This window comes from Dasypus novemcinctus, chromosome 17, assembly GCF_030445035.2.
Source record: "Dasypus novemcinctus isolate mDasNov1 chromosome 17, mDasNov1.1.hap2, whole genome shotgun sequence".
In the NCBI taxonomy this organism is placed as follows: Eukaryota; Metazoa; Chordata; class Mammalia; order Cingulata; family Dasypodidae; genus Dasypus; species Dasypus novemcinctus.
The window spans coordinates 87,487,399-87,509,123 of NC_080689.1; the positions used below are offsets into that span (position 1 = coordinate 87,487,399).

At 41.2% G+C, this 21,725-nt stretch overlaps 3 long non-coding RNA genes across 4 annotated transcripts; 2 read left to right on the forward strand and 1 right to left on the reverse strand.

Annotated features, from left to right (window-relative positions):
- Positions 1-1,620: 1,620 nt before the first annotated feature.
- On the reverse strand, positions 1,621-2,596 carry LOC131273883 (uncharacterized). Its single transcript, XR_009181046.2, has 2 exons — positions 2,372-2,596; positions 1,621-1,758 (listed from the first exon to the last, which is right to left on the reverse strand). It is a non-coding gene; the product is annotated as an uncharacterized lncRNA (long non-coding RNA).
- Positions 2,423-7,847, forward strand: LOC131273884 (uncharacterized). Of its 2 annotated transcripts, none has more exons than XR_009181047.2 (3): positions 2,423-2,585; positions 5,673-5,866; positions 7,723-7,847. It is a non-coding gene; the product is annotated as an uncharacterized lncRNA (long non-coding RNA). The 2 variants fall into 2 exon arrangements; XR_009181048.2 differs by lacking the exon at positions 2,423-2,585 and adding an exon at positions 4,998-5,245.
- A 3,847-nt stretch (positions 7,848-11,694) lies between these two features.
- On the forward strand, positions 11,695-12,770 carry LOC131273885 (uncharacterized). The gene is made up of 3 exons (XR_009181049.2): positions 11,695-11,733; positions 12,143-12,256; positions 12,346-12,770. It is a non-coding gene; the product is annotated as an uncharacterized lncRNA (long non-coding RNA).
- The last annotated feature ends 8,955 nt before the right edge of the window (positions 12,771-21,725 follow it).

A 21,725-nucleotide genomic window follows, 5' to 3' on the forward strand; every position in this document is an offset into this window, starting at 1 on the left:
AACTTTTTTCCAACTGTTAAATTGTTAAATATATGAATGAATTTTGAAAAATTATAAAAATACAAAATGTTTGCAGAAGTTATACCCTAGACTGGGAACTCAGAAGACCACTTCAGCAAAGAGGGGTTTAAATGATTCCTATGGCTGTAAGGTGTCCACATTTTAGTTGGGTGGGTAAAACATTAATTCTTTTAGACTGTGATACCTGTATTATTCTCAGAGCAACCACTAAAAAAGAATTCCAAAGGAATTCCAGAAAAATTGTATAACCCAAATGGTCCTTTTTCTAAGAGATAGGAATAAAGTAGCTAAAACATCAGTATACAAGTTATTAAGTAAAAAATAACTCTCTTGGACAAATACCTACAAACAGGATTGCTGGGTCCAATGGTAACTCCATTTCTCCTAGCCTGTCCTTCCCCCCACCATAGTCACCTCCACCACAACAGAACTGGTGGCTTCTGCTCTTTAGATCTGAGTGGCTCTCCCCAGTCCCCCAGGGGATAAAGTGGGGGATTCACAGGCCCTAACCCCAAAGATGCCACCTTCAACAGGCTCCAAAGCATCTGAGCCCAATGGTTCACCTGTTTCTGCTGTCAGCTCGAGGGCACCCTGTCCCATGTGGATGCCAACTTTGCTGATGCCAGAGTAGAGGATGGTGGCTGTGTCTCCCAATGGGTCCTGTCTCCCTTGTGACAAACTCCATCTTCCAGCATCAGAAAGTCCAGACTTGCCAGAGGAGCCAGGGGGCTGAGCCACAGCTTTTGATGTGCCTGCATCCTGCACATATTTGGCTAAGGAGCAGCTAAGGAGCAGTCAGAAGTCGGAGACAGGTTCCTATGGCACTGGGAGTGCATATATTCTGGGGGTCAGTGGATGGTTCTCTTCCTTCCTCCCCAGGCCTGGGTTCTGATGAGAAACCTCCATTCTCAAAGCTCAGAAAGCACCTCCCTCCAGAACTTCCAGACCACTCCTGTGACCTCATGCACCAAAGCAAGCACCTTCACAAGCTCATACACCTGTTTCCCACTGCTGCAGAGGGAGTGGTGTTCAGCCCCAGCCCCCTCCAGGCTGCCCCAGAGGTCCACAAGGAAGGTAAGTCAGAATGGCCATTGGTCTAGTTTGTCAGCTTTTGTGGTACCCCAGAGGAAGATCCAGAGAGAAAGGGGTTTCGATGTGATCTCTGGGGTAAAATAGATTCAAGGAATTCAAGGAATTGCTTAATCAAATCCAGTCACCATAAAGGCGACATTCCTCGGCTGCCACAGAAGCAAGGGAACCCTCTGATGTTTCACCCTCAGGCAATGAAGTCACTATTCTGATTCTAGACTTGGAAAAGAAAGCAGCACTTCACAGTCAACAATGCATTGGGGGTGGAGGAAGACTGAGTCCAGCTTAGACAGGCAACACCATGCAAACTTCCAGTCTAACTGCCTTGTAGTTAATCCTGTATCTATTTATGGAGTCAACATCATGAATTCACACCAAAATATCCACTTTGTCCGCCAGCCCACTTCAAGAGGGTTCACTGCAAATCTTGCATTTTCACATCTGTAACTCTATCTTTTGAATACTCAGAAGGTAGATGGGTTGAGATACAAAAAAGGACTGGATGGTCAGTTGAATCCCAAGGCTGTGGTGAGTTTACTCAATAGAACTGGTCATCTTTTGCATTTTATGTCGTGGGCTCTTGATGTGTTCCTTTCTGAAAGCTCACTATTGTCCTCATTGTCTACATATCTGCTGTTGTCATTGCTCCTAAAAAGAGATAAAGCCTTGTGAAAACTCATGGTGGGAACATCATTCTCTCTTGTGAGACTGGGTTGGGTTAATTGATACAACATGAAGAGAGTTTTGCTTGAGATCTGCCTGACCTAGATATGTAAGAATTTCTGGGGGTCCTCTGAGGGATACTGGCCTTCATGGAGTATGGGGGTGAAAACCCCCTGTTCATGGAGGGCCATCTTTCTTCTCCAAGTCTAGTGGGGACTCTTGATGCAGGAACACGAAGCATTTCTGTGTTTGTCTCCCTTGGGGATTTGAGATTACTCTCAGCATGATTGGGTTCTCTAAGGATGTGGACATCTCAGAGTACAAATGATTCACCATGTCCCCTCTCTGTAAATCATAAATCATAATTTCTGCAGTGAGTTCAGAATGAGCAGGAGTATGAAAATGCATTCAACATCACTAGTGATCAGTAAAATACATATCAGAACCACAAAGTCTCATGCCCATATCTTCCAGAAAGGGTACTCTTAGGATGAGAAAGACTTCAGCAGGGAAGGTACGGACTCCACACTAAGAGAGTTGTTCAAATATTTAGTCAGGGAGATAATTGGGAACAGGGAGACTTCATTCATTAACTCACCAAACCTCAGTCAGGTGGGTGACTTTGCCAGTTGATGAGCATTAACTGTTCTTCCAGGGTAGTTCAGTTAAAGGTGAAGCTAATTCTTTGCATAGCTGTTATCTGGCAGTTGGTCTGGAATGTCTTAGGTTCTGAGCCAGTAGAGGAGCCAAGCAGACCACTGGTCACTTGGGATGGTAGTCCAACCCCCAGGAAGACTCACATGAGGCAGAAGGTATTGTGAAGATGCTGGGGGAAGTTGGCCAAAAATTTGGACATCCTTGATACTTCAGAAGGCCTTTAGGTGGGGGAAACTACCTCATATTTTGCATCAAGGATGGAAATGTAGAGACAGGAGGCTGGGTCAGGATAGGTACTCTTCTTGTGGGTGAGCCACCTCCTCCAGGGCATCAATTCTTCCCTTCAGGAACTTTGGGGCAAGAGGATTTTTCAAAGGAACTGTTTCAGTACACCATGGTTGACATGTCACATAACACATATTTGTTGGCTTAAAGGAGTTTATTGTCTCACAGTTTTGGAGGCAGTGATGCCAAGATTAGACTCAGTAAGGTCTGTGCCCTCAGTGCTTGCTTCTGTCTTTCCTCCCCACGATCCAGGGCAACACTGGGGTTATGGAGGTGAGGGTTTCTTGCCCCCCCCCTTTCCCCAGAATAGTCACACTAATATACAGACTCAGGCTCCAGGGTAGGTCACCGTCTAGAATGCCTCTCCTTTACTTCCTTTCCCTGACGAGTTGGGGCCATCTGGCTCTCTAGCAGGCCTGTTTTCAAGTGTTTCAGGGTTTGGTTTGGGTTTCTAACCCCATTATTTGTAGTGCCCTCCTAAGGGGTTGGTAATAAACTTTCCTGAAAACAGTAACAACAACAACAACAAAAGACACCTTGGCTGCCTTTAATTCACAACTGTTGTGAAGTAGTTTCCAATATTCCACGCTCTGGTCTTCCAGACAGATATTTTAGTATTTCACACTCAGTTTGGGCCTAGTCCTTTGGCAGAAGTTTTTAGCACAACATAAGAACAGTGTGCCAACTGCACTATTATTGTGCCCCCCAGTTTATCCAGTCTGCCTTTGGTGTCCATAAATATCTGTCTGGGAGGGTAGAAAAAGGTCATAACTCCACTGTGGGTATTGCTCTTGGAATTTAGGATGACTTTTGTCTCACAACACTTATACATTACAGTTATGAATTACCATATGAAGAAAAGTAACTGAGCAAACAGGTGAATAATAAGAAAAAGAACACTAGATATATCAATAAATTAATATGGATTGTGTCTCTAATTTGAGCCAGGACCATTACTTAATTCTGAGGGCAGCCGATGAGGCCAATGGTACTAGCTCAGTATTTCAGATCTGGAAATGAGACACAGACAATTGAGTAAATTTCCCAGCTGACATGAAGCAGAGTCAGGAATCAGCCCTGAACATGTAATTCCAATGTCCATGTTCCCAATCACATTCATCTTCTGGCCTTGAACATAACAGCTGCTGTCAAAAACATGCTGGGTAAGGCATTAGAAAAGCAATTCAAGGCAAGTGTTCAGAAGAGCATTCGACCTTTTAACTTTTACAGGTGTCATTAGCACTCAAAATAGTTATTTCTCTATGCAACTTAAACATACTATTTAAGAAACTTCAGATGGCATAGCAAAGAGAATCAAAATCACAAGCTCACCACTGAAAAAATACCAATGCTAATTTTTTTTTTTTTTTTTTTAACGTACTGGGGTTGGGGATTAAACCTGAGACCTCATTTTTGTGGAAAGCCAGTACTTAACCACTAAACCACATCGGTTCCCCTGAGTTGGTTTCTTTTGTTTGATCGTTGGTTGGTTGGTTTTTTTGTTTGTTTGTTTTTTGTTTTTTTCCAGAGGCACCGGGAACCAAATCTAGGACCTCCCATGTGGGAAGCAGGTGTTCAACTGCTTAAGCCACATCCATACTCCAATGCTAATATTTGAAAGTATTTCTTCTCTGGTCTTTGACCATTAAAACATACACACACACACACACACACACACACACACACAAGATAAAGAAGTCAGTTAACTATCTAATCTGAAGGACAATACAGAATACTGAATACCCCAAATACACTACAACTACAAACAACTTCTCAAGTCTTCTTTAAAGCCCCTTGCCTGGAAATACAAAGATGGGACATGATTTGGATTGCTACCTGAATCTGTGTTCCCCTAATTGCAACTCTAAGACCCTAAATAAGTGCCTTTTTTGCCTTGCAGCTTAGTTTATTTCTCAGTTGACATTACATAGTGTTAGAAACAGGATTCTAAGTACCTACCAACCTGACTCTGGAGCTACTGTTGGATTTGAGCATGGTAAAGGCAAAAGCCCCTTCAGCTCTGCCATCTCCCCAAAAGCCGAGTTCCTGTCTGTGAGTCCTCTTGGTTCGGAACATGCGTCTTTTTGGTTGAGGTTCTAGACCTTTTAGGGGTGACTTTTGAACTTTGGCATTTTGAACTTTGGTTCTTATGGCTTAAGCTGCTAACAGCAGTCCTGTTTGTTTACTTGAACATTTTTCTTCTGGTTTGGCCTGGTGATAGAAGGCCTTTCTGTTGGCCTTTTTTTTTTTTTTTTTTTTTAATATATATATATATAGGGAGAACTTATTTGTTTGGCAATTACTTGAATGGGACTTTTAAAATTCAACTTTGATAATGAGCTCTTTTAAGTGGGGGATGCCTCCCTAACAATCAATTTGGCTTTTGTGAGCAAGCAAATTATTTTTGGTCAGCACAGGATGGGCACTTAAACACTATTAGAATGTGTACCACCTTTTAAAGAGAGGCCTTGGCCTGATGGAGGAACCACCTAGTGACAGGGCAGATGAGGAGACCCCATCTAATTCCAAGGTAAGGTTGCCTTTCTTTGTCTGAGAAAATTGTCACTTTACTTATTCCTTTCATTTTCAATTGAGTTCAGATATGAAAATTCTGACCGTGTACATTATAGATGACATATACAATTTCCTTACTTAAGGAGTATTCTATTACTGTATCAAGTTATTTACAAATAGCAAGAGCAGGGAATCAAGTATATGGGCTTTTTAATTGGCAGCAGTTTTTCCTTCTAAGAGTAAGAATTTTTTGTGCCAACCAAAATAGACATGAGAGATGCATTAGCTAGGAAAAGTTTGTATCTTTCCATGTGTGTCTGCTACAATTACTTATGGGACCTTTCACTCAACCACTGTTTCCCATCTGTACCAAAAGTGCAAAAGATCTGTGTCAACACTACACAGCATGATCTGATCCTGAGTTTTCTTTAATATAATTACAGGTGGCCTCAGGTACAAGAGAAAATGGTATGCATTTTTGAACTTCAGAAAAAATCTAGATAATTAAAAAACCAGGGTGGAGCTGATGTAGCCCAGTGGTTGAACACCTGCTTTCCATGTATGAGGTTCTGGGTTCAATTCCCAGGGATTGTGTGCTTGCTTTACTCTGAAGAACCACCCTGATTCCAGCTTCCAGGTGAGAATGAGGAGTGGGGATGTGATTATTTTCTAGTTAAGTGATGGCCATGTTCTACAGTCCTTGTAGGCAGCTGTGTTCCCTTTAGGTGGTGAGGGTTTGTGTACTGGGGCTGGAGATATCTATGTTAGTGTCTTTGAGATGAGATTGTGAAGGTGAGGGTGGACAAGCTATTTCCCATCTATATAGCAAAATTGCCAGTGTCAACTTCTCAAGAAAAACCACTACTACACCCCTTACATATATTTACTCATTCAACCTTCAACACAACCATACTATGACTGTTTATTCCCACTCTTCTGATGAAGAACTGAGGTGCAGAGACAATTAGCCTACAATTTCAAACAGGAGTGTCCCTGATCCTGATACTATAGCCATAATCTAGCCCCATCACTTGGCCATGCGATGATTCTACACCATGCCAGCAAGGGAAATGACTGCAGACTGTGAATTGACATAGGGTGAAATGCACATAGAAAGTCCACATGCCTTTTCAGCTCAGATTCTGAATGATTGCAAGCACAATCTGGTTTACCTAAGTCAGTCCTCCACACTACAGCCCAAAAAGATAGGAACTGGGAGATGTTAGCGTATTTCATAACATCAGCATCTTGAGTCCTAGAAATGCTCGGCACTGTTTGCTGCATGCCTTAGGGACAGTGACCAATAAGAATTCAAGTTACCATTTGGCTACTGATCTGGTGTATATTATCCTTGCTGCAACTTTTATAACTGCATTAGAGCCTTAGCACTCAACTCATGTCTCCCCTTAATAATTAACTATTAAATTGGTGCCTGGATAGTACAAAGATGGACATCCATCACATTCAATGAATAAGCATTCAAGGTATAGAAAAGACTGGAAGGAAAAATACTACATGATTTATAGTGGTCAATTTTTAAGTGGCAGTATTTAAAAATCTTCAAATCTTCTATAACTGAGTATCTTTATGATAAAGGATTAAAAAAAATTAAACGGAATGTTTTGCTTAGACTTGAATCCAGTCGCACAATAAAAAGACATTTATAAATAAAATGTCTTTAAAACAATTACCCTATTATTAAACTTTAGAAAGCTAATAAAATGCTCATGTACAAATAACAGCAAAATCCTGCAGAAACAGGTGCTGGACATTGTATGTCCTGCCATGGCCCACTGAGTGGACTGGGGGAGAGTGTAAACTACAATGTAAACCATTATCCATGTGGTGCAGCAGTGCTCCAAAATGTATTCACCAAATGAAATGAATGTCCCAGGATGATGAAAGAGGTTGTTGATGTGGGAGGAGTGGGGTGAGGGGGGTGGGGGGTAAATGGGGATCTCTTATATTTTTTGAATGTAACATTTTTTTAAAAATAGAGAAAAAAATCCTATACAAAAGATGAAAAATGGGAAGCAGGTATAGCTCAGTTGTTGAGTGCCTGCCTCCCATGAATGAGGTTCAGAGTTAAATCCCTGGTACCTCTTTAAAAGAAAAGAGAGAGAGATGACATATGTGGAACCATGGATACTGATGATTTTGTAACAGGACAAGGTGATAGTAGCATTTTAGTTGGACTTCAAAATGGCAGGAGGAATGATAATCCATCATTGAACAATGGCATGTACTTGGTAACTTTTTTGGATTATTTCACATTGCTTTGGAATGTCATTAGCTACAAAGTCAAGGACTGCATCCCATTTTATTCCTCCACCTCCATTTTGCTATCCTTTTTCCACTCATCAGCAGCTCACACTATCCTTGTTAAATACCTGCTCCATATTACACTAACCCTTTGTCCATGTCAAGCAAAACTTCAGAGTACTCCAAGGGCAACACCTCCAATGTACTGACTATTACTCTTTATCCTCCTAGCTCCCCCAGAGGGCCTGCTGAAATACCTGGGAGCCAGGGCAGTAGAGGAAGCCCCACCTAATTCCAAAGTAAGTTTCCCTTTAGAACCATTACTTTCTGTATTTTTCTTTTTCCACTCAATTAAAGCTGACCATTACTTTATAGATGATATGTACAATTTCCTTGGTGGGGACTGTGTTCACTTGGCATCTGTTTTGACCTGCCGATCTCTGTTTCAAAAGGACAATCACGAATGGAAGCATTAGATTATAAAAGGAAGTTTTTCCTTAGCAGCCATATTTTCTTCTTGGATTAAGAATTTTTTTAAATGCCAACCAAAATGGAGAGATACATCATACAGGAAAAGCTCATGCCTTCTCCTCAGGTGTCCCCTCACTTGCTTTTTGGTTTCCTTGACTTGACGCTCTCTCCCATCTGGTTTTCTAAAGCCTTCTACAAACACAACATAGCAAATTGTGATCATTATAGTGTTTTCTGCAACAGCAGGTGGCTCCAAGAGCAAGCAACAATAGTATGTATTCTCTCATCACACAATTGCTGAGGAAAAATCTAGATGATGATCAATGAATATTCCTTGTTGGCATTGTCTAGAGAACCTCTCCACAGAAAGAAGCTTTCTGATGTGTGTGTGTATGATTCTCAAGGTGCATGTGTGAGAACGTGTGTCCATTTGTGTGTTTTCCTAGACTTCTCTAACACTAAAAAGTTGCTAATGTCAGCTTTCTGTTTAAAAAATGCCAGCTTCATTTGTTCATGGGTATATGTCAAAATTGTATCAAGTTATATCCTTTAAATATGTTTAGTTTATTGTATGTCAAGTATACCTCAGTAAACCAGGAAAATACCCCATTACCCTTCAGGAAAATGTTCACAGGACTGTAAATGGATAAAATTGTGGGAAACGGACTTGGCCCAGTGGTTAGGGCATCCGTCTACCACATGGGAGGTCTGTGGTTCAAACCCCAGGCCTCCTTGACCCGTGTGGAGCTGGCCCATGCGCAGTGCTGATGCATGCAAGGAGTGCAGCGCCAGGCAGGGGAGCCCCACACGCAAGGAGTGCACCCATAAGGAGAGCCGCCCAGCACAAAAGAAAAGTGCAGCCTGCCCAGGAATGGCTCCGCCCACACTTCCCGTGCCACTGATGACAACAGAAGCGGACAAAGAAACAAAATGCAGCAAATAGACACCGGGCAAGGGGGGGAATTAAATAAATAAATCTTTAAAAAAAAAAAAAACATTAAAAAAAATTGTATTAGAGAACACCTCTTACTAAGATTTCATAATAAGTCTTCATTTAGTAATAAATTTTACCTCTTAGTAAGTCTTTAAAGTCTGATCATGGCATTTTGATTGGTCATGATAAAAAGCAGCCATATCTGACTTTTTCAAAACATATGAGATATGTAAGGATTGAGAGGTCAATGAATTTTCGAGTTTCACACCTAGAGAATAGGAAACCATATTCTGGAGATATTAAGTGCTTTGACTCCAAATTCTATACACTTTGTTCACATCTCTTCGGCCTGGCGGGATCTCAAATTGTCTATAAGTTTGGAACATTCATGATTTCAATTCTTATTACTGAGCACCACACCTTCAGGGCATCTGCAGCACAATGTAGTATTATCCATTTTTCAAAAGCGCAACAGCCATTTGTGCTAGTAGCTATGGCATGGACGATGCAGAAAGAACATTTCCATCCTCACAATACACTTTCCCGGGCAGCAGCTCTGAGCCTGCCATTGGTCTTTTCATTGAACTCATCTAATATAGTATTTCCAGAACAGTCAGAATTTCAGGGTGATAAGTTTGGACATAAGAGCTTTAATGATCCATCAAAATGGGGAAAGTAAATAGTTAAAAGGGGATTCTTTCTCCACATCACTCATTTGCAAACCATTTATAATGTCTTATTGAAGGCCTCTGACTCCACAGAGTCCAGAGATGGTCTAAGAACCTGGTGATCTTGGGTAGCCAGCAAGCCAGCAAGTGGAGAAGGAAGGGATGGGTGTGCCACATTCTCCAAAAACTTTCTTGCAGATGTATGTGTTCCTAAAGTTTGGCTTGTGGATCAGAGGTATGACTCCACCAGCAGTAATGAAAATGACACTCCAGGTAGGTAATATCACTCAAGATAGGATCCAATGTGAGTGGGTTATCAGGAACAGTCTAGTAACACTGCTACTTTAGCAACTGAAGAAGGGACTGTGAAATCAGAAAGTAATGGAAATATACATGGAGTTCTGCTTTATTCTTTCCATATTTAATAACAATAGTAAGAAGTATTATCATCATGTTCTTTGAGTGTACTGTGTTTGCAATCATCTTTCCTTGCTATGCTATTTAAGATTCACTTTCCCATAAGACCAATCCTCAAAGCCTTTGTTTTTCCTTGGTTAGCAGCTCTTGGGAATAAAGCACAAGAGAGTGTAGATGAGGTTTTGGTGTTGACCTACAATGGAGGGGATCTGGCAGGACACAAGCTCTCCCAGACTATCAGCTAGACTTGGGACAAAGTTCTTCTACTGGGTGCCAGGTGGTGGTTGGGAATTAGGGCTTCTCCCTCTGAACTTACCGGTCTGGTAGCACTTCATTAATGTTTTATCCTTTCTGACATAAAGAACATGTGCTCTGAGCTGACTACACATGCACCTGGGTGCTGGAAAGGTATCGAAGGAAACATATCCTTGAACATCCTTCTATTCTCTACTGCTCACACAAATCCAAAATCCTGGGATTAGATTAAAACCTGAAATTGCTTCCATTTGAGAGGTTCATGTACAACTCTTTCTCCAACACATTCCAAAGCCTGGCTGGGTTTCTGGAGGCCTTGTGTGAATGGCCTGCCAGGCTTGCTTCACATACTGGCTCTTGCTGTCTTGGAGAGTCTCTTGGAAGCAGGACCAAGGGTTCCCTGCTCCTCTCAGATTATTCCCATATTACACTGCCACCCTCTTAAGTAAATCAATTGATCAATTAACCAATCCATTTTAAACCAGGGAGCAACTCTCAGACGCATGGAGTTGAATCATGTCCTGTGGGTGACAGTGACCATTAATCCTATAAATCAAGTGATTGTCCTGAGACTGGTATGACCTTAGGCTCATGGAAGACACTTTGTCCTCACAGCATCCCTATAAGTTTCTGAACTGATTGGAGGGGTTGACTGTAAGATTAGAGGTAAAGTAACTTGTCTGTATTCAGTTAGTCTGAAAGTGATATAATAGGGGATTGAAAGGCAACTTAAATAAGTGGAATCTTTTGGGAATTCGTCAAACCACTGAAGTACTAGCACTGATGGGTGCCTGGACAAGACTGAGGAAAGGTACATGAAGGGGCATGACTGTCGAGTGGGGAACAGGGCAGAGTTGACTGGCTAGAACACAAGACCTGATTCAACTCCATACTTCTGATAGTTGCTCCCTGGTTAGAGAGGATTGGTTAATTGACTAATTGATATTTTGGAGAGGGTGGCAGCATAATATGGGAATAATATGTGCACAGGGATTGTTCTCCAGTGTTCCTGTATCATAGAACAATATGATTGGTGGAAGCTGACAAGGAGAAAGCAAATGGGCAGTAATACAGAGAGAGAAAAGAGGCAGGGAGGTAGTGAAGGTGGTAAAAAGGAGAAGAAAGACAACATCATGTATAGAAAGACATGGAGAGTATCTGCCTTCTTAGAGGAACTAGAAGGTACAGGCATTCCTCACTGGCCACAGGTATAGTATTTGAGAGCTGGGAAAGGGACTCTGGAATCTTAGACCCACTCCTTCACAGCCAAGGTGAAGTGACTGAGGCCCTAGGAGAGGAGTGTGGTGGTGAGGACAGAATTGTTTCCTGGGATAAGACCAGACCCTGACATAACCAACAGGAGCTTGAGTTCTGCCCTCAACCCTAACTTTCCCATTTCCTTTCACAAGGTTGATAGATCACCATTACTGCCCCGTTTACCAGGAGGCTGGCTTCACAGCTTCTGAAGTATCAGATACAGAGAACAACAATTTGCATGTAATTTCCTTCCTCTTTCTGTCTTTTTTGTAATCTCTCCCTTTCTTATTCATAAGCTCCTCTTTATAGCTTTTCTCCATTCTATCTGTTCCTTATTTTATGATTCTTATCCGGAAGGAAGTGGTCTCATCCAGGAAGTTGAGGTCATGGGAACAACAATGTCTATAAATTTCTCCCATCCTCTTTACCTATTTTCTTAGCATTGCCCTGGTTTTAACATACGTGCATCACTGAATCAGCTTGCACAAGCCTGAATGGTCCAGGCAGGGAACTGGGCTGGTTGTAAAAAGCCTTGGGCCACACCCAGTGGAAGGAGCACCTGTGAAGTTAGTTCTGGGGTGGGCTCTCCCCTTGCAGGGTGTTCCTGCACATGTGCACATGGTCATCAAGTGGGTTCCTTTCCTTGCAGCTGTCTACACTGTTCAAAGAAGAAAAGTGTCTTTTCATAAATCCTCTTTTCCTGGAATACACTGAAGACACTGAAGAAATGAATGAAAAGACAGGAAGAAGAGGAAGAGGAAATGTGAGTGTGGAGTGGATAGGATAAAGAGAGGAAGGGAAACAAGTCCACGTGCTTTCCATTGCTTTCCTAACCTTCTTTTGGCACTTTAGGAAAATCAGCAAAACTGAGGAGAAACTGAGGTTTCCAGCATTCTGTGTGAACACGGAGGTGGAAACATGAACTGGCTGGTCAAAGTAAATGCAGACAATTAATGATCCGAGGTGTCTTCTGGCTCCTGTTACCCACTCCAGAAAAACTCCTCCCTCCATCTCTATGCCTTCCCAGTGATCCCCACTACTGACAGCACAAAGACCTTGAGCTGGAGGCCTCAGCCTGAGTCTCAGAGGATCTGGAGATGATATGATGTTTGGAGCCTGAAAGGGGATATAATACCAAAGAAATGGAGATGCCTCAGTGCTCAGCCCCTTTTACCCAATTCCCTAATCAGCCAATTGAGGGAAAATTTATTTTTCATTTTCAAAGACTTACACTGAATTTTAAAAATAGGTTTGACATTTAATTTTAGATGTTAATACATTAAACAATATCTCTCCAACTACTGGTTTTTCTTCATCCATATCAATAAAATAAATACATAGATAGATATGCACCCTAAACAAAGTTAGAGTGAATGAATGGACAAATAACTGTAAATGTAAGACTTAACATCTGTCCTCCTACCAATGTCTTCCTGAAATCTGTTCCCTCACCTGAAAGGGATCATGGGAACATATTACCCAACTTCAAGCCAGTGAAGTTGGATTTCAATGCTGTTTACACTTTCATGTCAGTTTTGCTGTTGATAGCACCATGATTCACATTTCTTTCCACAAATATATTACCGCATTTTCTTCTGGCACAAAGTAGTATCAAAACTGATGATTAGATGCTAATGTTCTTTTCATAATGCACTTGCTTTACTCTAATGCACAAAAGACTTCATTCTTCTTTTACACCCTAGTAATTTTAGCTAGAATATGTCTTGCTATTAGTCATTCTGAGTCAATACTCAGTTTAAGGTTTCATAACGCAGCTTCAAAGAAGCTCTTTCCAGAAAAATATGGAATTATAATTTTTAATATTTTGTTCATGTCTTTGCTTTGGTTTTCTCATTCAGGCCCTCCAGTTATTCATAGATCATACTTTGTATGCCTGTCTTCAACTTCTGACATTTTTTTCCTCAAATTTGTCAAATACTCACTAATACTTGGCCATCCTACATTTAAAAGCACTATTTTAGAAATAACCTGTAGAAAAAAATTCCTTTAATTTGGCTTGCTGATTTTTAAAATGCCTATACACATAAAAACCTGTCAGCCACATTATGCCATGATCTTATTACCCAGCATCTTGCCAGCATGTGAACTGAAACCATAAAAATGTCGGACTCCTACAAATGGGCTCACACTGAGATTTCACAAATGCACTCCCAGGCTTCCTGTATATGGGGACATTGTGCTGCTCACTGAGTAGACAGTCATCTGTGGAAACCATTGAGCCCTGATCATAGCTACATCTATATCACATTCTTGTGGTGTATCTCTTAAACAAATGACAAGAGCTACATCATTTAAGCCTCCTTCTTGCACTTGACCTCCCCTGCTCTGTACAAGTGACTTGTTCCAGTATCTTCCAGTAAAGTTTGGCTGAACTTATGAATTACATAGAGTTTGACATGGCAGAGGAATACAGGGCAAGAAATGAGATTCTATCCCAGCTCTACCTTGCTTCCATGGCTGAATGTGAGAGAATCTTCAAATCTCTGGACTAAACAGAGATCATGGGTAAAAAAAAAAAAAAAAAAAACCATTCATCTAAATCAATTCATGAACTAACAAAAACTAAGAAAACTAAGCTAAGTTCTTGTTCTACACTTGCTTTCCAAATGATGGCAGAAGGCCTTGATTGCCTCTAGGAAACACAGAACCTAAGACAAGGATATCAAATTCTTGGCTTTTCTGAGGAGAAAGAGAATATATTAGAGATATTATGTGAGCAAGGGAGTTGAGCCAAGCAATCAGGTGGTATATACTAGGGTAGAGGGGCAGTGATAGGTGATGTCACCTGCCTATCACTCATCAAGGATTATCTTCGGCGTGAAAGACCCACCCCCTTTCCTTGTCTGACATTTGGTCCCACGCAACTCACCACTTGGCTAGAGGAGGGGACAATGAAGGTGACATCATCAGTATCCCAAGATAGTCATCAGTAGAAGCATATTTACAGAATAAAGGCAAACTCTTAAGCAAAATGATATAATCACCTAAAATCAGGTACTAGAGGAGAGGGTGGGGAAAGAGAAGGAAGAGAAAACACACTAATTTCATCACTGCTCACAATGAGGATTAATACACACTAAAGAAATGGATGATTAAGGGAAAATTAAAAAAAAACAATAACTAGATCAAAATCACAAACCAGAAAACATACATATGTACACGGAAGCATACAGGTGCGAGAAGTGTACTTTTGAGTACTCTTGCCCTTTAATAATGTGATAATGAATTGAAGTAGTTTCCAGTGTTAAATACAGTTAAAATCAGCATCAAAAATAGAAAGCAGCTTTTTCCTTTTGCAGCCATCGCTGAGCGGCAGCAGCCAAAATGAAGTTCAATCCCTTTGTGACCTCTGATCAGAGCAAGAACCATAAAAGGCATTTCAATGCACCTTCCCACATTTGGAGGAAGTTTATGTCTTCCCCTCTTTCCAAGGAGCTGAGACAGAAATATAATGTTTGATCCATGCCTATCCGAAAAGATGATGTTCAGGTTGTGAGAGGACACTACAAAGGTCAGCAAATTGGCAAAGTAGTCCAGGTTAACAGGAAGGAATATGTCATCTACATCAAATGGGGGCAGCGGGAGAAGGCTAATGGCACCACTGTCCATGTGGGCATTCATCCCAGCAAGGTAGTCATCACTAGGCTAAAACTGGATAAAGACCACAAAAAGACCCCCGAATGTAAAGCCAAATCTCGCCAAGTAGGAAAGGAAAAGGGCAAATATAAGGAAGAAACAATTGAGAAGATGCAGGGATAAAAGAATCTTATGTACAACTTCCATTAAAAACTGCTAAAATGAAAAAAAAATAGAGAGCAATTAAGAATTCCAGTTTATATTTTATAAATAGCTTAAAATCAATTAAGCAATGCACTTTTCCACATAGCAGAAGACAGATGAAAGTGCTTAGATGCCTTAGGCACCCCTCTCACTTGATGAGTATGGAAAGAATTAAAGAGCTGTATTGTTTGGGAATGATGGGGAGATAGCTCTATCTCTTTGCAAAGGGAGAGGTAGGCCATGCTTCACACAGAGAAATTCAGTTAAATCATATGAAAAGGAATTTCAGGTTTTGGTTGCATTATTGCAATAAGTGACTGCAGAATTGAAGATCTGGTTTAAGGTTTTATGAAGGAAACAATTTGGTTGAAAGGCAAGAATATTCTGGTGTGGGAGGAGTGGGGTGGGGGAGCGGGGGGTATACGGGAGCCTCTTATGTTTTTCATAACATAAACTTTTCTGTGACGTATCTTCAAAAAAACACAATTTATAAAAATGATGGGGGGGGAGTGGGTTATATGGGAACCTCTTATTTTTTTCAATGTAAACGTTCTATGTGATCTATTAACTTTAATAAAAACATTTGAAAATAAAATGATTTCAAATTATAATGATAAACACCTTGATTTTCAGCCCTATGTATTAAGAACTGTTGCAAAGTACCTAGTTATATGTTATTTCATTTAACCTTTACAAGCATCCTATTAAGAAGGGACTCTTTTACAGATGAGAAAACTGAGGCTCACAGAGATGAAGTCACTTGTCCAAGGTTAACAAGGGTCTGCCTGCCACACAGTCTGTGTTCACAATCATTCCACCCAGACTGTCTCCCTACAATTGGTGCAGCTGATACCATGAGGGCAACCCGCCTTTCCCCTCTGAAGTGTTTCCAACCAGGGCATGTTGTAATACCTATCCTACATCTAGGCCACATATCCCTTTATTGGCCCCCATGTTGATGCGCAGTCCTGCACAGTCTCCTACTCTAACAGGTTCTTGTGTTGAGCTACATTATTGGGTGGCTGTGAGGACTAAATGCTTTAATACAGGCAATAGTGCCTGGCACATGGAAAGCACCTAATAAATGTTATTACTATTACAGTCATCCTCATGATCCAGGTCACACCTGGGGCCCCTGAGGTTTCCTGAACCAAAATGTTCTCTGGTTACAGTGCCTTCCTCTCTTCCAGATAAACAATGACTCCGATCCTTGGGATTCACATAGTGTATTTCCTTTACTGGTCTAAGTATCCCATCAACAAAACCACTTATTTGGGTCAGACTGAGTGAGTCTCTGTTCCCTGTAACCCAAACAGTAAAAAAATATATAGATGGATTGTATTGATAGGTGAATTTTTAAAAAGTCTCTAAAAAAAAGTCTCTAAAGTTACATTATTTTTCCAGGAATGAAAATATTTAGAATGAAAGTGTATTAATAAAAAAATTAGTTTCAAATGCAGGTTTTATTATGTTACTAAGAGGGAGAAATTTTATCATCACTAGAAGTATAGATATGGGTCCTTTTTGTTTCCAGGTAGCTTACTCAAGAAAATTATGAAGGAAAAAACAATGAATTAGAATTAATCTGTGAAAACAATTCTTGATGTCCTGACACTTGAAACTTAGCTCAAAAACTCTCTAAGACCTTTGTGTTTTCCATGACAACTATTTCATTTGCTTCCTCCTTCCTTATTAGTTATGCATGCAATTTTTATTATAGTTTTTCTATATTTGTTCTTAAATTGGGTTATAATTGTTTTCCTTGAGTTTCTTTATGTGTTTGTCCTGTCTCACCTAGCAGAATATGAACTCCAGTGAAAAGTGTTTCCTCTCTTCATTTCTTTTAAAATGGCAGTGGTGTATAATATAATAAACAGGAGATATGAAATAAGATGATACAGATGCTACAGCATCAAGTCCCAATTCTCTCACACATTGATAAATCACTAAACCTGTCTCAGTCTCCATGGCATTTCTATAAAGAGGAGATGCTCTCTATCTGATTTCAAAGTCCACTGGGTTTTACACTTTGCTTCTCTGACTCTGGTGGACCAAATTCATGAAAAGAATCCTGAACATTTAAATCTTCAGGTATATGTGGTACCTCTCATATTCAAAACAAATTACTACATGGAAAGTGATGAAATGACAGGTAGTGTCAAATGTCAAAGGCTACCTGATCTGAACTTCTGGAGGGCATTTACCTTCTGACAGTTTATCTTTAAAGCACTGGTTAGAATCAGATTCCAAGCCATGGTATTTCGTCACATATCATAAGCTAACACAGTCTGCCTGCCAGCGTGTCCCCCCAGCAAGTCCACTAGTCTAAAGCTAGCTTGCCACCACTCACCGGCTGCAGACTCTCAGCTTTTACCTGGCCATAGAAAATCACAACTTGGTATTTATAGCTCTGACATTCATATTATGTAATGCAAAAATCTCATCTGACTGCACTTACAGATTACAGCTTAAATTGTCTTCTCTTTCTTCCCTCCTCCAATAATTTATGACTAAATAAGAATAAATTAAACAGAAACACTTTCAGTTCACATTTCACCTCTCTTCTGCAGAATCATATCAACAAAATAATAATAATGGTAGAAGTACTCATTTGTTTTCTATAAATTGTCCAAGTAAAATATTCAGGATTCCAACTAGTGCATCTGAACATTAGGCTAGGATACTAAAGGAATGTGATTTGTAAAGATGCAGAGGCCACCTTAATCAGCATATTAAAATGGATGATCATAAAATAAGAAAGTAGTTTTTTTGTGCTGCTGAAGTAAAATACCTGGTAATCACCAATATCACAGTGGGGTTGTAGAAGTAAGAAGCAAGGTAAGTGTGTTTGATGTGATATGCATTGCATTGAAATATTTAGTAAGTATATGAAAATTAAGAGATCCCTCAGTAGGTTGTAGGATCAGACTCCTGCAGCAGCTGGCAATTGCTGGAGAGTGGATGGAGAATATGTTGCACTTTTTGGACTCCTAGAGCAGCTGGCAATTGCTGGATAGAGGATGGAGACTATGTTGCAGTTCTGGACTCCTGCAGTGGCCAGCAATGACTAGATACGGCCAGATGTACAAGGGAACATTCAAGTTTTCCATTGGTTTCGTTAGTTTATAATAATAACCTGTTGTTGCCTATGTCTCAAAGGATACACACTAGGAAAAATGAGGTCAGTTTCCACTAAGCCAGGGGTTGAAGGTTTCTTTACCCCTGGGAAGAAGCAGCTGCTGAAATGACACAAAGATACTTGTTCAGGGTCTGTGCCAGGCTAGAGGGGACACAGCTGCTGAGTCCCTAACAATGAGCATAGGGCCTAGTCCCCCAGGCAAGTCCCCTTTAAGGAAATGGCCCTCCTGAGCCAAGCTCAGGAACCACAGGTAGACCCACACTGCCCCCTGCTTGTAAAATGGCAAAGCTCCACCAATGTTGAAAGGAGCGCACAGCAGCTTATTCTGTCCTCAATTTAAGGCTGTCTTGAATTTGTGCATCAGTTAGAATATCAACAGAATAATAATAATGGTTGAGGTCATCGTTTGTTTTCTATAAATTGTTCAAGTAAAATATTCAGGATTCCAACCAGTGCATCTGAACAACAGGCCAGGATACTAAAAGTATCATAGGATCAAAATCACTTACTTGATATTTCTGATGCAACAGTGGAGTTCTCATAATTGGGGCTAAATCAGACTTCTTTACAGATACCAGTGGATTCAGTTTTCTCACCTGTCATTTAAACAAAAAGCATGACACCTTAAAAAAAATTCAAAAGAAGGAAAACACTACATACATAAAGATATGTATTACAGTGCTATACACTAAAGAATATAAATTACTTCAATGCTAAACAACTGGGAAGTGAATTAGTAAATCTTGATTCTTTAATAAGATGAAGTACCGGGAGCTGATGTGGCTCAAGCAGTTGAGCAACTGCTTTCCACGGGGAAGGTCCTAGGTTTGATCACTGGTGCCTCCTGAAAATGAAAAAAAAAAAAGGAAATAACAAGCAAATCAACAAAACAAATTAACTCAGGGAGCCACTGTGGTTCAGTGGTTAAGCGCCAGCTTCCCATTTACAAGTTCCCAGGTTCGATCCCTGGCCCCGTACCCCAAACAAAACAAAACAGAAATAATAAATAAATAAGATAAAGTACCATTTAACCCTTCGAAATAGTCATTATCAAGACTGTAAAACAGTAGAGGAAAATACTTGTAATATAACATTGAATGAACAAAACAAATTATAAAGGCGACTGTATATAGCTACAAATATGCTGTATTAGGTTAAAATGCATAGATATACTCTATTAGTAAAGGAAGAGCTGATGCTAAATAGAAGAAACTGGTTGTTTTTTATAAAGGGTATTTATTTGGGGTAGAAGCTTACAGCTACCAGGCCAAAAAGGGCAAGCTACCTCCCTCACCAAAGTCTATTGCCACATGCTGGAGCAAGATGGCTGCCGATGCCAGCAAGGGGTCAGGCTTCCTGGGCTCCTCTCTTCCTGAGGCTTGCTTCTCTGCAGGTTCAGCTGCTTTTTTTTCTCCACAAGGCCAGCTGTAGATTACAAGGCAAATGGCACATCTCTCTTCCCAGGGCCTCTGCTGTATCTGCTTCTCTGTGTGCTTACTTCCCAGGCTCCAGCTCAAAAACTCCCAGCTCTGTCCTTTGCCATGTCTTTTCTCTGTAAGTCTCTGTATGTGCAGGGATGCAATGTCCTACTGACATGACCCAATCAAAGCCTTAATCATTATTTGATCAAGTAAAACTGAAACCTCTCAATCCAATACAATCTAACATGCCTGGAGGAACAGACCAGGTTACAACCATAAGCCAATATCTATTTTTGGAACACATAAACAATATCAAATTGCTACACAGTCTATGAAAAAGATGCATGTAGGGAGGAAAGTAAGAACAAAAGGGGCTCCTTCTGGAGGCAGCTGTTTAATAAGAATTGTTCCAATAGTCACAACACCCCTGGGGTTGGGGACTGGACCCCTGGTGTACAGAAGGAGGAGACAGAGTCCCTCCAGGGAAGGGCCATGTGGTCCCCTGAAGGTGGCTGCCTGGGCCTGTTAAGCCAGGATCTGTAATTCTGAAACGAGGCCCCCTCGTGTCCTGCCCGTCGCGCATCCCCATCCACGGCCTTGTAAATGGGATGGGCCGTGCCATAAAAGGTTGAATAAAGCTGCCCAGTACTTTGGAGTACAGGGGTCTCCACGTAAGAAAAGTTTCCATGATTCAGTGTCAAAGGAGGCCTCCTCAGGCTGGAGATGGATTCTGAGTCTGTCTCTTGTCTGCATGCTCAAAAATGCTATGTCCATCGCATCATCGCAATCTTTCTAAGTAAAATTGGACTTCATCGGCTGTTTGCCAGTGGACATCTGCCTAGGCAGTAATACCTACCATAGACAAATGGACCTTTTCTTACTGTCATAAATACCTAAGTTGATAGGAGAGGGGCATGGAGCCTTCAAAAGACGCTCAGTTGTCAATTGGCCCCTTTCTCCTTATCACCCTGAACAAAATCTTCAAGTATGGTGTGACTCTCCAATCAACTAAAATTTGGAACTTTGGTTTTAATTTGGGGTCCTCTTTGGAACCCTGTGCATACCAGGCTCATAGGCAACTAACTGCCTCTTTCTCTAGGGTCTCCCATCCATGTTGGGGTAGGTTTCCACTAGCAGGATGGTGGCAGGATCATTCAGAAGAACCCCTGGCCTGCACAGTTGACTAATAGGGTGTTGCCCCATGATAGGCATCAGGGCTTAATAGGGCCTCAGTACATGGTATGGGCATTTTACCTTTTTTTCTAATTTTGAGACAACCTCTGTAGTTGTAGGAAGAAGCTGGCACCCTGGCTTGGACCTTTGTCTTGCCCATAACCCTTTAGCCACCTTGCCAGGGATTGGATCCACAGTAATCCATGGAGTCAGCGTTCAGAGAGTGACAGGAGCAGAGAGCAATAGCCACAAAGGAACCACAGGCCCCAGGAACACCACTGCCTGTGGGCTGCCACGTTATACTCCCTGTGAAGGGGGTGCCCCTATTGCACAGTGGAACCCCTGCATTTGGCCTCTGGGACACAGTACACAGACACAGTGTTTGTCCCCAGATAGTCTCCCAGTTACTGTCAGGCAAAGCCTCATAATTCCCATACACTACCTGCCCCAGCAGCCCTAGCACCAGGGCAGGGATTGCCCATCTCCTGTCCCTATACCAATTCCATTAGGTCAATGACTTTTGGATAAAATTAGCCCATTTGACTCAGACTAATCATGCCCATTCTGGGGAAAACTGGAAACCAAGGTTTTCCCTCTTGACATACAAGGGCTAGCAGTCTATAAAACCCATGGACAACCCAGATTTGCAAAAGCCACAATTTAGGGAGTTTTGGCAAAACCCAACATAAACAACAAGC